The sequence below is a fragment of the Eubalaena glacialis genome, chromosome 12 (assembly GCF_028564815.1).
Source record: "Eubalaena glacialis isolate mEubGla1 chromosome 12, mEubGla1.1.hap2.+ XY, whole genome shotgun sequence".
Lineage (NCBI taxonomy): Eukaryota > Metazoa > Chordata > Mammalia > Artiodactyla > Balaenidae > Eubalaena > Eubalaena glacialis.
In genome coordinates this window covers 2,662,936-2,675,913 of record NC_083727.1, presented here as the reverse complement: position 1 = coordinate 2,675,913, position 12,978 = coordinate 2,662,936, and the positions used below count along the sequence as shown (strand labels likewise).

At 47.8% G+C, this 12,978-nt stretch overlaps 1 protein-coding gene across 1 annotated transcript in view; it reads right to left on the bottom strand.

Moving 5' to 3' along the window:
• The window catches only part of RPS6KA2 (ribosomal protein S6 kinase A2), a 296,626-nt gene that overhangs the window by 172,326 nt on the left and 111,322 nt on the right, over positions 1 to 12,978 (bottom strand). The window lies entirely within an intron of this gene.

Here is a 12,978-nt window from a genome sequence, read left to right as displayed (position 1 = left end):
AGATGGTGCATTCTTTCCAAGTTCATATGAAATATTCACAAAAAGTTGACCATGTTTTAATCTAGGCACAAAGCACAGAGCAGTAAACTATCTAAAAAATAATCTCACAAGTAATTGTTGCCATGTAGATTGACTTTCCTTACCATACCACAAGGATCACTTTTATTTCATTATTAATAACCGCATATGATTGGAAAATCTTTAAATACACTTTTAATAGTATTCCCTCTATCCCTCTATCAGAGGCTTTAAGAAACAGCCATAATGTTTTGACACAAATCTCAAACTTATTTCTAGATCAGTGCCTTGGGCTGCCTTCCTTTTCCTACGAGCCCAAGCAGGGCTGCCGGTCTTCACCCAAATCTACGGAAACAGCCTGATGTCAAGAACTGAACGGACCTCAGCCCTTCCGACTCATCTCTCCACACTCTTGCTCCTGCTCCTGGGCTCCAGCTACACCGACCTGCTCTCAGCTCTCAGAGATGCCCCACTCCTCATTCTCTCGGGGCCACTGCACGTCCAGTCACCCCCATCTGGACCACGCTGTGCTCCCACGCGCACTCATGGGCTTAGACTCCGCCTCTAGCTCTCACCTCCAATACCAGTCCTTCAGGGATGCTTTCCAAGAAACCCCAGAATCAGCCAGTCCCCAACTGAGACGCTCTTAAGGTGACGGCAACTATTTAGACTGGAATACTCAGGTGCACGTGTGTGACGATTTGGTTAATGCTCTTGTTCCCAACGGACTGTAGACTCTACAAGGGTAGGAATCGTGTCTATTTTGCAAACCACTAACCACACTACCTGTCATGATGCCTGAACATGCAAAGCAAAGATGTGCTGAGTGGACATATGAGCGAATCAGGCAGTGGACTGCCAGGCCGAGAGCCACCAGTGCTTTCAACACAGTGTGCTTTGTGACGCAGGACGGAGGGTAGAATGAGGACTGACTTGGAAAGATCAGCTCCCCACCCTCTTGTCTCTCCCTCCCTCTTCCTGTCTTTCAGCCAGTAATTAGCACATCACCTCCCATAACTGAGGGCCAAACCAGCTGTATGCTAAGGACATATGACATGTACTTTCCAAAAAAAAGAGAATTCTTTCGCAGGGAACAGATGTTAGACTCACAATGGTACATCCTGAAGTTCGACGCTGTGTACAAGCCACATTTCTGAGCCAACGTGCCCCATCTCCTGTGTCTGCACCTCCAGCCCATGACATCACTGCTTCCGGTAATTCTTGTGACTGTGCTTCCTTCCCGGGACAACTGGCTGGGGAGTCTGGTGACTTTTCAGGAAGTCAGAGACTCCAATCCTGCCACCCTCTGCCAGGAGCAAATGCCTCAGCTCAATCTCCCAACCTTCTCAAGAAGGATTAGATTGAAGTTGCAAACATGAAAGCATATTGCAAAAGCATTTTAGCTTGGAAATATTTTAAACGACGGTCTAAAAATGTGAAAAACCTGGGAATTTGTCGTTTTCATGTAGTATTAACATGACTGGGGTGTGGTTGGTGTCCCCCAAAACATAGTTTGAAGTCCCAACCCGCAAAGCTGTGAGTGAGACCTTATTTGGAAATAGGGTCTTTGCAAACGCAGTCAAGTTAAGATGTGGTCACAACTGGATTAAGGTTGGCCCTAAATCCAATGTCTGGTGCCCTTGTAAGACACACACCCACAGAGAGAATACCATGCAACCATGGAGACAGGGATTGGAGCGATGCGTCTACGCGCCAGGGAACGCCAAGACTCGCCAGCACCAGAGGCTGGAGACAGATTCCCCAGCACCTTCAGAGAGCACAGCCCTGCCAACGCCTTGGCAAGGGGAGAGCATCATGAGAGCCGCGAGTAGGGCGGGGGCCTTGGGGGTCACTTCTTTGAGAAGTACTGGTGCAAGAAGCCCCCCCTGTAGAAAGAATTAGGGTCCCCGACACTGCGTCCCAGAAGATGATCTCGCCTTCGGGGAGGGCCGGGTGAGCCAGGAGGACGTGTCCAGCATAGAGGCTGAGCCCCAGGACAGGCCACCCTGGCGGGGGGCTCCCTCTGCACAGACACAGCCTCTGGAAAAAAGAGTAGACCCACCCTACTTGGGGTTTCCTCCTCTCCTAGGACTTATCCTTTCCACGTCAATGCCGCTGACAGTCAATTCCACGGCTTAATTTTGTTCTTTGAATACTACAGCTCTTCTTTTGGTAGAAGATTTATTTTGTTTTGTTTTTCCTACGGCCTCTGGGAATGTACTGATTGTGGGGTGACCCAGCCCCGCTCAGGATGGGCATCCATGCTTCCCGTGTTCAATCTTTCCTTGTCTGAGCTGCTTTCCCTTCTGTCCACAGCCCGGCTGTGCAGACTGACCTCTGCTGGTCGAGGTATTACACACTTGCACCGCTGTGCCCACAGCATGCCAGCCTCCGCGCTCAGGGCAGGAAACGGCTGTGGAGGGCGTGTGGGAAGCCACCTGCCTCCCGTGGCCCTAGGACCCTCTCAGGTATGCGGTGAGGGCTTCTGAGTTTGGGGGTCATTCCACAAGCCATTCGGATATGTTGTACAAGTCTGGTCAAGCCCCCTTTTATCTGTGACTTCTATGATTTCCCATACTTTTTAGGAAGAAGGTCAAGTCCCTTAGATGAACCCACAAGGTGCCCACATGCCTCTTCGACCTCTTTCCTTGCTTCTCAACAACAGGAACTCTTTACTACAGTGGTTCTGACTTACTTTAAGTCACCCAAACAGAGTGTTTCTGTTATTTTTTAAAAGATAGAATCATTTGTCCAATTTCCTCTGATCCTTCAAGAATTCATTTAGAACCATCTCTTCGGGGAAACTTTCCTACACACACACACCGCGTGCACACACGTGTGCACACACTGATACAGACATCCACACACACACATTGCCCCACCCCCGATTTTCATGCTCTTCCCCTGTGCACCTACAGTGTAATATACACACCTGCATCACACACTTTACAACCACCATGATAGCTCATTTGCCTTTGTACCTGTGACCGGGCAAACAGCCAAGAGAGTGGAAGCTGTGTCCCAGCTGACAAGAAGGCAACTGGTACCAGAGGGACATTTAACAGATGTTCCGTGACTGAATGAGTCAATGAATTCAGGTATTTGTGAACCAGTGATTCTCACTCAGGGGCTCACCGTTTGAGCATTTGCATCCATCACCTTTACACAGCTAACTTCTAACCCTGCACTTCCAGCTCCGACAGCTCTCCACGGCTGCGACCTCACATTCATAACTGTCTGCTGGATGGCTCCATCTGGATGCTCTGATCTGTATTTGTGAGGTTTATTCCCACGCCTGCATCTCCTCCAAGGCCCTTACCTTCATAACGGCATCACCCGTCTCCTGCTCACTTAGCTCTCAGACTCGGAACGAGGGTGCCTGGCACTAGCGGCGCTTTTACTCTTCCCTCTGCACTACCCCTGAGGCCTTCCATCAATTGCCAGGCCCTGTGGAATTCACGGGTGCAGCGTCTCAAAGATTCACCTTCCCGTCGACCACCTCTGCCCCCGGGTCTAGGCTCTCCCCGCCGACCTCCTTCCTCAACTTCAGTCCAGTTCACACATCACTAACGGACTCGTGCCTCTACACTGCTCGGCCCTCGACCTCCCCTGCTGAGAGAGATAAGTGAGCATTTTTTAGCAATATAGTATTTTTTAATTAAAAGGTGTACATCCTTTTTTTTTTAGACATAGCGCTACTGCACACTTAATAGACTACAGTATAGTGTAAACAAACTTTTACCAAACTAGGCGTAAAGGTAAGCTGATTCAGGCATGTAAGCATAGGCGACAAAACCAAAAAATTCATGTCACTGGCTATATTGTGATATTCGCTTTATTGCGGTATCTGGACCCGAGCCCGCAGTGTCTCCGAGGCCTGCCTGTATTCGCTCTTGTGTGATCCTTCCTGTTAAATCATATGCCCCCTACGGGCAGGGATTTACGTTACTCCACGCGGCCTCCACTTTGAGGACCACATCTTGCATGTAGCAGGTGTTCAGTAAGAGATTAGGGTTTGGGACTGGACTGCAGACACTTGGGTGGGCTGATGCCAGAGGATCCCCTGCACCTCGTCAGGCACGCGGGCTTGTGTGCAGGTGAGGCGGGGACCACGGTGATGTCCCCCATGATTGGTGCTACCGGAAGCACAGGGCTGTCTGGAGCCTTGTCTTTCTGCCACCTGTCACAACAACGGGCTCCGAGCACGGAATCTAGAATCGTGTGTCAGACCTATGTTGACAGGTAGTGGTCACCGTGAGGGTAGGAAGATGGCGGTCTTTCTTTAAACTATTCTTATTTAAAAAGTCGTTGTTGCCCTTAAAAGAACAAAGGCCTCAAGGCTGAACTGCTAGTTGGGGTGACATGATGGGCTCTTGTCCCTTAAAAGCAGAGATTTATATTCACGAGGAAGATTCCCTCAGCATCATGCTCATCTGTTTTGTTGGGAATTACCATTTCCTTACACCCCAAGCTGCCGAGCCAGATTCCCTTTCTCCCTCTGTGGGAATGAGACTAGCCCTCCTGGGCTTTCTGTTCTGGGGTCCTCGCGGGAAGTCCTTCATCACAGCATTCTTACTCACAGACACTGAAACAATACGACATCCAAATTGCAGCAGGCACTAGGAGAGACTGACAAGAGAGGAGAATCTCCTGCCGCCCAGAGGCAGAGGGAGTGGGGGTCCCTTTTTATCGTCCTCTTTCCACTATCATCACTTTAGCGTCAAGAAACGATGACTTTTTTTCACGCCCGTGTCCTGCATGCACTACAGCTTGCGTCAGACGCAAAGTCCTAAAGCATCAATATTCCTGTAATGCTGGGCGTAAAGGTAAGCCGATTCAGGCATGTAAGCATGGGCGACATTCCATAGGTCGGAAAAATTGAATTTGTTGGCTTCAAACTCCCCAGTTCCCTCTCTCTCTCTTTCCCTCCTTCTCTTTCTCTCTCCCTGATGTCTCAGCTGAAATTCTAAATGATGTCGACCCTCAGACCCACCTGTAGAAAGGTTCCCCTCGGGACCTCGGACAGGACTGCAAAACTCATCCACGTTGGGCAGCTTCTCGGGGTCTGAGGAGGTGCAGAAGCTGGGGAGGCTCAGGTTGGTTTGGGTCTAGACCCTGGACAGGCCATTTTGTTTGTTTGTTTCCAGCACCTAAAACTATGTCCCATGGACGGCTCCGTACAAAGGTCCCCTGTCTGCAGGACCTGTACCCGAGGTGACCCCATTACAGAGCCTCACCCAGCACCTCCTCTGAGAGCTGGGGACACCTGCCCACCAGGAAACGCCAGTGCTTCGCTCACGAGCACATTTTCGGTCGGAACCCAGAGCTCTCAACTTCACTGTGGTCCTTTCTCTACTCTATCTCATAGTTACATCTTAATATTATAATTTTTTTTGGTGAAAAGCAGAACATATCTTCTTGTAATCGACCATCTGCAACCATTTGTGCAGCTCAGCAAGTACAGAAAAGTGTTGTATCATGTGGGCAGCGATTCAAAGATTTTTTTTTAACCAGATTACGCAATTACCTCAACGCACAGCATTATGTAAGTGCACCTGAAAAACAGGCCGTTACAAGGAATAAAACTAGAGATGTGCAGTTGGTTCACTCCTGTTGTATTTCTCAACCTTGCAAAGGACTTGTGATACCCACTAGGCTATTTCCTTGCATAGCAAGAACATTTTATCAATAGGAGACAATCCTTCACAGGATGACAAAGGAAACCCAAGGAAAAGTATGACTGCTTTTATCTCAAGGAAGGGAGAAAAAATGTCCTGGAAGCACTTTATGCTGTCACTTTGAAATATTGGTGACAGCAATCAAATATGCCACCAGTTACTAAGCTTGCTTAGAAGCCATAGAGATGCCAACAACCCTTATGCAGGATTCTTAAATATTATGTCTAACTCACTGGCGAGGGATGACTATGACATTAAGGTAGTGATGTGTGTATGCTTAAGAGGCGTGGATACAGGGACTTCCCTGGTGGTCCAGTGGTAAAGAATCCACCTTACAATGCAGGGGACACGGGTTTGATCCCTGGTCAGGGAACTAAGATCCCACATGCCACGTGGCAACTAAGCCCAGGCACCACGACTACTGAGCTCGCGTGCTTCAACTAAAGAGCCCGCGTGCTGCAAACTACAGAGCCCACGCGCCCTGGAGCCTGCGTGCCTCAACTGGAGAAGTGAAAACCTGCACGCCACAACTAGAGAGAAGCCCGCGCGCCACAATGAAAGATCACGCACGCCTCAACGAAGATCCCGCATGCTGCAACTAAGACCCAACGCAGCCAAAAATAATAAGTAAAATAAATAAATAGCCAATAAATCTTAAAAAAAAGAAAAAAAGAGGCATGGATACAGCACACTGCCAGCTGAACATTCAGTTGCATGCATCCTGAGAGCTTTTTCCCTGGGCCCATGAGGAAAGTGCTCTCTCCCGAGGAATCCACGTGAGCTGTTGCTCTGCATTATCGCAGGCGCCCACGTCACTGTGGGCCAGACCAGTGGCTCTCTGTTCCGCCCCAAATGCCGACAGTGCACAGATTTGGGGGGCAGGAGGCCTTTTGAAAGCGTGTTCTCATTACTGCTACACTTTCGCTAGACCTTCGTCTATTTCTGCTATTGGGTTTTCAAAACCACTGATGCTAAAAGAATTTAAGAATGTTAGAGAAGGTTAAACTAGAGGCTCTAGGAGAATACTGCCCTTTGAACATCTTTGCTACACAGAAAGTAGAAGTCGGAGGGCTAGCGCTGCAGACTGCCTCAGAAAGAGGAAAAACCTGAACATTACATGTGGCAGAGGCCATTTTGGGGTATTACACCCTCTCGTCTCTATTTGCTATTTTAAAAAAAAGTCTTGACAGAGACTTATTATTATGTGCATTTTACATTCCGATTTTCTTCCCAACTTCAAACATAGCTAAACTAACTTTTCTTGGGAAATTCACACCAACTGGGTTTACTCGAAGGATGGTTGAAAGTACTTAGTCTTCAACATAAAAGAAATTCGTTTGCTTTCCTTTAAATGTTACCAGACGAAGTTTAACTCTTCACTTTGTGATCTTTGAGGAACTTAGCTAAAGACACAGGGAGATGGCTTTCAGGTGATGCGACCATGAACCCAACACCATTTCTTGACTGAACCAAATTATTTCCTCTTTTTGCTCCTAAGGAGCTGCTTTACGTCCTTGATAAACAGCCCGCCCCCGTGGCAGAAGGTGACATCATCCGATGCTGCTCTAAGCACCTCGTTGCTAAAACCCCAGAGCGGCTGCTCGGCTTGGCTTGGGGTTAGAGCATGTCCAGCGGCTTGGAAGCCCTGCCGGTCCCTGGGAGCTGCTCCGGGGTTTTCAAGCCCCCTGTCTTGGTCAGTGTAGACTAAGGGACACTCTCTTTAATTAAACAGGCAAGCACCGTATTTAAATTCTCCCTGCCATCAACCACACCGAGCACACGTGGTACGCCATCCCCCCCGGCCACACCGACCTCTCGGCCTCGGTCACGCTCGCTCCCCACGAGCTGCACATCGGGATGCGGGGGATCTGTTCCCCAGAGTAGCCCTGAACCCCGGAACCTGCCACGATGTGGTTCATTATGCCACTCTTTTCTCCTAAGTCTTTTTTTGAGGAGGTAAATCATTCCCATCAAACCACCAGGCTCAATCTTGGTCTGAGCTCCAATCAAGCTGGGCCCCTCTGTTTGTGAGTCAGGCAAGAAGACAGAATCTACACTGTCATCAGCACTTAGAAAGGCTCGTAAGCCCTTGCACAAACCATCTTCTCTTCCTAGAAAAGCACAGATGTTTCCCTGGATTTCCTATCAATAACCAGGAGTGCAGAGTGTAGAGGAACCCAACCTGGCACAGATTTCCTATGACCTGATGAAAATAGCTAGTGGCATTTTATTTGTGACCCTTGGTTCATTTTATGAACTAAACAGATGGAAAAGAGAAAGGAATGATAACTGACATTAGGTCTAAGAAGTGCTATGCAACTCTAAGTAGGGGCTCCCTCGTTTATAATAAGAACAGAAATAAATGGAGTGGCACCGAATAGAAACACATTTTCAAATGCTTACTGTTGTGGATCATAATGCTTTGCCAAAGTCATGAATAGTCTCAATCTGTGTCACAAGGACGTCCTTCCCACCACTCACTGTGATGCTGAGCAGAACCCTCGTATGAAAAATATCTATTGTGAAACGAGGGAAGACGAATGAGATCTAATAGCAGGCTGCATTTTTATCTAAACTGAATTATTCTTCAACCATGTTGGTCAAGTTTTCAAAAACACTTCCCCATACTCCGGGGTAAAAGATTCTTAATGTCCTCTATTTAATAAGTGTTTGCCTCCAAACTATTACAAGGAAAAAGAGTAAATGACAGAAAATAAAGCAGCCACTGCTGCACGTTACTCTTCTGAAAATTAGATATTTTTCTGCAGATAATATTACAGAACCACAATAAACATAATCAAATGCTTTCCATCAAGTATTGAACATGGAACAAGCAACCTTACTGGCTGTATTGGGTATGAAAGGGCTTAGGTCCCGTCTGTGAGCTCCGTGAATTACAGCAGACCTTCGCGCAGACACAGACCTTCTCGCAGACACAGACCTTCTCGCAGACACAGACCTTCTCGCAGACACAGGGGGTGGGGAAGAGGTGCGGGCGGTGAGGCTGAGGTTACGGTGGGGTTATGCTGTGTTCTGCGTTTATGATCTTAGGAAGCTTATCACTCTCAGCCTTTAATCCTCTGTAAAGTCAGCGTGTTTTACTGGATGATCTCACAGATAATTTCCAGCACGTTATGATCAAAGAATCTCATTTTCTTAAGGAAGAGGAAATTACTGGGAATTTGTGAAATACAGTCCACCAGGATGTCTCCCTGATGGAGCTTCTTTTTCCACGTGGCATCTCCTTTCCACATCACCCAGAGCCACGTGGCAGGGGTCGGGGTGGGTAATCGGCCTCCGAGACGGTGAAGAGCTGCTGTGGACCCCGAGACCACAGGGGCCTCAGAGGCCTAAGGGATGCTCCACACCTCCTTCTGTTCTGCATCTTGTCACCCTGTGACATGGAGAGACCCACTAGGCCAAGGAACGCAGTGGAGCCAACTCCCTCCATGGCCATCGGCCTGCAGGGGGAGCCAGCTTAGGACTGGAAAGGGAGTTCCCACTGAGAAATCCAGTGGTGACGTCACTTATTCCCCCCCGCCCCGAGTTTTATTAGATGTCATTTAAAACGCTTCTTTGTTCTTCAAGGCCTGTTAGTCTGCCATTGCATTTTTTATTTTTCTCTTTTTATTTTTGAAAAACTGAAAACCTACAGAAAGAGTACAGTAGTCCTGCACACCTTTCATCTAAATGCACCACTTTGTCAACATTTCACCACATTTACTGTTTTTCTCTCATTCATATGCATATGCATATAAATATTTCTACACGTTTTCACTAGGTGGTTTTGAAAGCAAACTGTAGCTAGCATGACACTTCACCCCTAAAATGCTTCAGCATGCATCTCCTAACAAACTCGACACAATCACAGTCATTAACACGGCCTAGAGAGTTAGCACATGTACAATGTTATTTATTTAATTTGCAGTCCGTTTTCAATTTCTCCAATTTTCCCCCAAATACCCTTAAACCAGCTTTTGCTCCATCCAAGATCCAACCAAGGATCAAGTTTTACATTCAGTTGTCACGTCTGCGTAGTATTCTTTGATCTACGGGAGTGTCCTCTATTTGTGTTTGGTTTTATGACATTTACATTTGTGACAAGAGCGCCACGTAGTTTTCCTGGGGGATGCTTCACAGCCTGGACTTGCTTCGTTGTTTCTTCTTGATTAAAGGTAAAGATAGAATATTTGCAGGAAGAGCGCAGGCAACCAGAGCACCTGGCATTGCATCGTCTCCGGAGGCCCGGGAAGCCAAGTGACCATCACTGAGTTACCACGTTCTGTCTGGTGATCCTCCTTGTAAAGATGACATTTCCCTTTGTGACGGATGAGCACGACAGGGGTGATAGGTGTGATAGCTAGTTCAGATTATGTACTTGTGCCCCAACCAACCTTCCCCTAACGGTCTTACCATCTTGAAGGAGAAATGTAAAGGAAATTGCCAGAAAAAATAATGATCTTTTGCCCCTCTCTCTCCGTATTATTTACTAAATCCCCCAAGAAAACTGGAGAAAGATACATTCGGTTTGCTGGGCAAAGTCTCAGCAGTTGGATTATAATGTGTGGTTTCTAATGGATGCTCTCGGGGGTGCGTTCTAAACCTTCCCCCTCAATATAGTTATGCATTTACACGAATAACCAAACTCTGGTAAATGCACCCTCCTCCCGATCTTGTGACCAAAGGTTCTAATAAGGAGGAAGGAGAAGACAGGAAGGTTACTAGAACGCCTGCACGTACAGCGTCCCGCTGGGCCCCTCGGGAATATCCCACCTCATCCCCATTGTGATCAAGGAGAACGCACATCCCCAGCCTACCGATGAAGACACTGATAATCAGCAAAGTTAGCTCCTTGTGCAAGAACGCTCGGCTGGAGAGGAGTGAAGCTGGGATTCGAAGGCACCTGCATTGAGAGTAGCACCGTCTAGGTTTCTCCTGTACGTTCTGCATGTTACTTACCAGCACCTGGCTTATTATACACCTCTGTTTATTGCTTCGTTTTCTGGTTCTCCCGATTAGAAGGCAAGCTCCCTGCTGATGGAGACTTTGCCTGTTCCTTCCGCTGGTCCTCCCAGCACTCAGAAGAGGGCCTGGCATGGCAAAGACCAGCAGTACATACGTGCTGAGGCCATGAATGAATCAGGTGGTCCTGTCTCTGGAGCCCAACGCTCTCCCACCTGCAGACCTTGCACGGCTAAGAAAGGTCTTTTCCTGTGTGATGTGAACCAAAACTGGTAACTAGCACCATGACTTCCCTCCGCTCCCAGAGGCCATGCTGGGTGGGGTGAGCAAGAGGGCGAGTCCAGGGACACGAGGATGGGGAGTGTGGGGCGCCTGCAGGCGGGGCGAGAGCTAGGCTTTCACTGGGAGAGAAACGGGGGAGGGGCAGCTCCAGCCAAAGTCGCCAAAGGGCCTCGGCTGTCACGGTGAAAACAGTCCACAGCCGAGCTGTCCAATCAGGGGCCACCTGCCGCATGAGGCGCCTTAACTTCAAATTAACTAAAATTAAATACAATTTAAAGCTGAGCTCCATTAAAGGAAAAACGGATAAAAATCCAAGTCAAGTCTGTAGTTTACTTAATAATAATAACATACCAATGTTGGTTTCTTAGTTTTGACAATCGTACTGTGGCCATGCCATTTAAGATGCTAATAGGGAAACTGAGTGAGGAACATACAAGGACCCCTCTACCTTAGCAACTTTTCTGTAAATCTAGAAGTATTTCAAAACAAAAGCCGGAACAGAACAAAACAAAATGTAGTGCCTTAGTCACACTGATCACATTTCCAGAACATTTCCATCATCACAGGAAGTCCTAGGGTTCAGTGTCTGTCTATGAGCAAGAAAGGGTGGGAACTCCCACCATAGCCCAGGGACCAGGGCAGCAGGGGTGCTAAATGCTGTCACATCTCGAAGCACAAGACCATTCAGCCTACAAATTCTGTGTTCAGATATACAAGCGGGTGTGCTCGGCCTCCAAAAGCCAGCTTGAAAGGTATCCAGCTTCCGGGGGTCACAGGCAGCCTACACAGGCACCCTGGAGAGGCCACGCGCCCCGAGTCCCCCACCCCGCTCCACGCCCCCTTGCGCCTTTGTTTCTTCCCGGGGCTCAGCAGAGACTGTCTCACCTGACCAGTCACTACCAGCAATGTATCAGGAAATGCGAAGTTTTGGTTAAAATAAAGGAAACTATGAAAAAAATGAGATCAACTCCCCAAACACTCTATTTTAACATAAAACACATGTATTTATTTGCCAAATGTTTTAGGTAGGCTTCTTTGAATGTGGGTCCATTTTCTTCTTTGGCTAAACCATGCCCCCGCATACTGGGCTGTAGCAGGCTATTTTCAGTTGCAAGCCATTCAAACCGGCAGAAGTAATAACAAATTCCTTATTCCCGTATCTAGGGCTCCAGGGGTTAATGCCAGTTCAGGTCCCAGCTCCTTCCCACTCTCCCCTGCAATCTACAAGGTCAGCCCAATGCGAAGTGCGTCTCTCCTGAGAGTCATAAGTGAATCAGGGCTCCATCCATTTAGCTGGAAAGTGAGAACTCATCCCCATTATGGAATCCTATACTTCCTCTCTTTGGAGATGCTACCCATTCTAAAATGCATTCCATTTTCAGTAGTATTAACATGTAAAAAAAGGTACATCTCAGCACCAATGAGATATGAGGAAATTTTACCCTTGGTTTAATTGGCCAGTTTAGGTCACAGGCTCACCCCCAGACCAACAGCCCTGTAAGAGAATGTCAGGTGCCAGTTAGATGCTGCCTGCCACAGGGAGCAGGGCTTAGTGTGGAGGGCTGTGCACCCATTCTCGGGCTGAGATGAAGTCTGTCCCGAAACACGTGGGTGTAGAGATGAGGGGAGAACACCTGAACAAAAGCAGCGTCCTGGGACGAAGAGAGGGAGAAGCTGATGTGAGTGGTCGCCAGTGGTTTCCAGCACCCCACGATTTCCAGGTGTGAATTCTCAAGGTAGAAGAATAGGGGAGAATTTAAATTAACTTTGCAAAGCGTCCCAAGGGCAGACTCCCTCTGGACAACTGTAACTCTCCTCCCCAAATGTTTACAAGTATCTCACCCAACGCTTTTCAGTAGCAGTTCGCACTCGTGTTCATATATGTTGATTGTTTCCAAAGTATTCAATTTACCTTCCATAGATATTGCTTTCTTTTCTCTACACTCAAGGTTCATCTGTTTGTAGTAATTAATTATCATACCTCATGAACCTCAGGTAACACTGATTGCAAGGGGCACTATTATTTACACCCCATCCA